General features: G+C 38.8%; 1 pseudogene across 1 annotated transcript; it reads left to right on the top strand.

Moving 5' to 3' along the window:
- Positions 1-520: 520 nt before the first annotated feature.
- LOC308076379 (chemerin-like receptor 1) lies at positions 521-1,712 on the top strand (annotated as a pseudogene). The gene has a single exon. The product of its transcript is annotated as a chemerin-like receptor 1 (transcript).
- The last annotated feature ends 3,010 nt before the right edge of the window (positions 1,713-4,722 follow it).

The raw sequence follows: 4,722 nt of genomic DNA, 5'->3' as shown, positions 1-4,722 counted from the left end.
CAGCTTCACCATAATGTCATATACAAATGTAAATCGCTGAGTGATGTATTTTTTCCCTTGTAGATCTGCTATTTTTGAAAAAAATATATATATATATTGAAATAACTTCTGATTTAGAAGGCATTTGTAGAATTGGCCTCAGCTCTGAATGACAGTGAAGTCTATAAGCTGCCATTTCTGGTCTCTGTGCACAAAGGAAACAGGCTGTTCTTAAACCACAACATAGATGCTATGTGTTGCTGCTTGTCCTGTTCACCGACCACAGTTTGAACAAGACACTTCACTGACGGACGCCTCTTCAACAAAGGTATCTTTTCTTTTACTTTCTTTATCATATAGACATGATTGCTATCTAGAATATAGAGCTTTTTAAAACGTATTTTAACATAAATAAATACGAATGAATATGAGAAACATTTTAACAATATAAATCTCCCTGGTACCAAATAATTTCAGTATAATAATACATGGCCTGTTAAAACTAAGCATTAGCCTTTTTGTTATTTTAGGTTTTAGGACGATGGAGATTATGACCACAACTGCTGATTATTACTATGAGGAGATGGATCCGTCTGGTGGAAACGGCTCTTTCTGGGAAAACGATTATAACTGGGATTACGACCATGAGGGTTCTACTACTATTTATGACAAGGTTGATCCTGTACAACACACTGATCCCTTCAAGATCGTGTCGCTCGTCATCTACAGCCTGGTCTGTGTGCTCGGCGTGTTGGGGAACGGTGTCGTCATCTGGGTGACAGGCTTCAAAATGAAGAAAACCGTCAACACCGTCTGGTACCTCAACCTCGCTGTGGCTGACTTCCTGGTTACAGTGTTCCTGCCCCTGACCATCACACACACAGCTCTGGACGGCCACTGGCCTTTTGGTAAATTCATGTGCAAAATGGACTTTACCATTTCCATCATGAACATGTATGCCAGCATTTACATCCTGATGGTCATCAGTGTTGACAGATGTTTATGTGTGGTGTGTCCAGTGTGGGCCCAGAACCACCGCAGTGTCAGGAAGGCGTCTTGGCTGAGTCTGGGTGTCTGGGTGCTGGGCTTGGTTCTCAGCTTCCCTTACTTCATCTTTAGGGACATATGGCCTTCAGACCATGATAAAGACATCATCTGGTGCTACAACAACTTTGCACCCACCAGTGACTACGCTGGTGACTACACTGGTGACTACACGCATAGTCATAGCGTGATTCAGTTGTCGACATTTGGATCTGATGTCATGATCATCACTAGCTTCCTCATGGGATTCGTGGTCCCTTTCACTGTCATCGTCTCCTGCTATTCTGTCATCATCTACCGGCTCAGGAATAATCGCTTGCTGGCCGGCCAATCAGGTCGCCCCCTCAAAATCATAGCAACTGTTATCACCGTGTTTTTCCTGTGCTGGGCCCCCTATCATATCATGGATCTGATTAACTTTGTGAATGTCCCGGTGACAGAGTCCAGTGAAACACTGGATCATGTGTTCAACATCGGGTCTCGCATAGCTGTCTGCCTGGCATATCTCAACAGCTGCCTGAACCCGCTGCTGTACGTGTTCATGGGTCAGGATTTCAAGGCTGTATTCCGCAGCTCTATCCTAAAAGGTGCTGGAGAAAGCCTTCACTGAAGAGCTGCCTCAGACCAACACTTCCACAAACCCAGGGAGCACCAGTCAAGAGACTGCCTTCTCTGAGACACAGGTTTAGGGTTGTCTTTGGATGTACTTTAATATGTAAATGGCTTTTCTTCTCAGTGCGTTCTCCAAGATTGAAATGATTAAAAATATCCAAAATAAATGTTGAAGTAACAGTTTTAAAAAACATTATTTGGAGGTTCTTTTTGACATGCATCTGTATGATTGGAGTTTCTTCTCGCCCTGTCCTCCTTTAGTTTTTTCTCCTTTTTATAAATAACAAAATGATGGAGCTTATGCAAAATATAATATTCCACCCGCTTCTTTAAACATGTAAACCAGTAATGTGACAATAAAGTTGCTTCTTGAATCAGGTTTCAGTTTTTTCTTTTTTTTCCCAGTTTGTTTTGGCCATTGGATTTGTATTTAGCAGAACTATGGCCCTATGGGCAGAAGTTCAAGAGGTTTTGGAGGTGCACCGTATAGACCAATTATTTGTTTACAAACACTGAGACCTCATGGTTTAAATGCAACCATTCTAATAGTAAGTATACAATAAATATAAGGTTTAAATGAAACCATTCTAATAGTAACTATACAATAAATTATAAGGTTCAAATGAAACCATTCTAATAGTAACTATACATTAAATACAAGGTTCAAATGAAACCATTCTAATAGTAACTATACAATAAATTATAAGGTTCAAATGAAACCATTCTAATAGTAACTATACATTAAATACAAGGTTCAAATGAAACCATTCTAATAGTAACTATACATTAAATACAAGGTTCAAATGAAACCATTCTAATAGCAACTATACATTAAATACAAGGTTCAAATGAAACCATTCTAATAGTGACTATACATTAAATACAAGGTTCAAATGAAACCATTCTAATAGTAACTATACATTAAATACAAGGTTCAAATGAAACCATTCTAATAGCAACTATACATTAAATACAAGGTTCAAATGAAACCATTCTAATAGTAACTATACAATACATATAAGGTTCAAATAAATTCTAAATAAAAGTTAGAAGCTCTGAGTTCTATCTATGATTCCATTTTGCGATAAAAGAAAGAGGCTTGTTTTAAAATACTTGTGTTTTAAATGGATAAGACAACATTCTGAGTGTCAACAGGGTACTAAACAGTGAAGTGTAGGCTGCAGGCTGTGGTTTCTGTGCACAAAGGAAACATGTTGTGTGGAGGATGTACACATTGTCCAGGATGTCATCTTATACTGAATTAGTTTGAGTGTGTGTGTGTGTGTGTATGCATTAGTGTGGATGTGCATGTGTGTGCATGCATGCAGTAGTGTGGATGTGCGTACGTGCGTGCATGCATGCGTATGCATGCATGCTATGTGCAATACTATCCATAGGCAGATTATGGGTCACTAACTTATAACAGTTACCACACACACACTGACCCTTGCAGCCAACAGCACAATAAGTGAGTTCAGCTGCACCTCAACAGGAAGTACAGCACACATACATACACCATAGGGGGTCTCTCTCTCTCTCTCTCTCACACACACACACACACACACACACACACACACACACACACACACACACACACACACACACACAGAGTGTGTGTAATAGGAGCAGCAGTATTAGGGGAAAACAAGGCGGCCGCCACTCCAAATATTATCAGTGTGACTCTGGCTTTCATTTACATTTTTGCTGCACTTTGTATTCCCTCCTCCACCCAGCTAGACACATAATAAAATAAACAGTTTGTGGTGAAAGAGGAGGGTTTGGATGTATAAGGAGGAGGTGTGAACTCTGGCAATACACACCAGTGGTTCTCAAATGTGTTCATGTCAAGGAGCCCTAAATTAATGATGTATTAATATCAATTAATATGAAGCAGCAAGCCGATTTACAAGCTGTGAGCTTGTAAATCTACTATTTTAACTATATTTTGAATATGGCATAATAGGTTCATTCATTGACACTGAATCCAGTGTGTGTGTGTGTGTGTGTGTGTGTGTGTGTGTGTGTGTGTGTGTGTGTGTGTGTGTGTGTGTGTGTGTGTGTGTGGGGGGGGGGGTAGACTATATGTTATATTTATACTCTGTCATAGGATGGGGTCACTTGCCGTTGTGCTCTTCAGTGTTGTCAAGTAACTAAGCACATTTACTCAAGTACTGTACTTAAGTACAGTTTTGATGAATTTTTACTTTACTGGAGTATTTCCTATTTTCAGTACTTTTACTTCTACTCCACTACATCTCAGATGCAAATATTATACTATCACTCGACTACATTATTTTAAAACTTTAGTTACTAGTTACTTTGCAGATATAAATTATTATATTATAAAATATACATTAACCACTTTAGCCCCATTTTATACATAGGCTATGTGAAAATAGCCGATCTACAAGCACACAACGCATCGTGTTGTGAGCTTGTAGATCGGCTATTTTCAAACATTTTAGTACTTTTGTTACTTTAAGTATATGTTGATGCCAATACTTCTGTACTTTTACTCAAGCAACATTTTGAACACAGGCCTTTTACTTGTAACAGAATACTTCTACATTGTGGTATTGATACTTTTACTTAAGTAAAACATTTCAGTACTTTTTCCACCACTGGTGCTCTTGTACTTTGGCTATTTTCGGTGAGTGACACCATCGTACCACAAAGCATTAAAACATGAGGCTTTAACCGTATCAGACAGACATCAAGTGATATTGTTTTAGTTAAAAAACAAGTGTTAAATATGAGTGTTTGTTCAGTAACAGGCGTCTCCATCTCTCTCAGATCTTTAATAAACAGAAAATACATTTTCAGGTCAGGATACCAATTTGATCCAATCAGGAGAGAGAACTCATTACAGGATAAACGAGTGACATTGTGATGACACAAAGACATGAGCGGACACAGTGGAACTGGAACACTATGAAGGCTCTGCTGAATGCACTGTTGTTAGATTTATTTGGCTATTCAAAAATAGCAGATCTACAAGCTTATAGCGCGGCACTCGCCAAATAAATCTAAAAATGACACACATGATACGTTCCCGGTCTTAAAGGGTTAAAGGAGTAGTTCACCCAA

The sequence above is a fragment of the Gymnoscopelus braueri genome (genome assembly GCF_963280865.1).
Source record: "Gymnoscopelus braueri genome assembly, chromosome: 20".
In the NCBI taxonomy this organism is placed as follows: Eukaryota; Metazoa; Chordata; class Actinopteri; order Myctophiformes; family Myctophidae; genus Gymnoscopelus; species Gymnoscopelus braueri.
The sequence above is the reverse complement of the archived record's forward strand: the minus strand, read 5'-3'. Positions and strand labels throughout refer to the sequence as shown.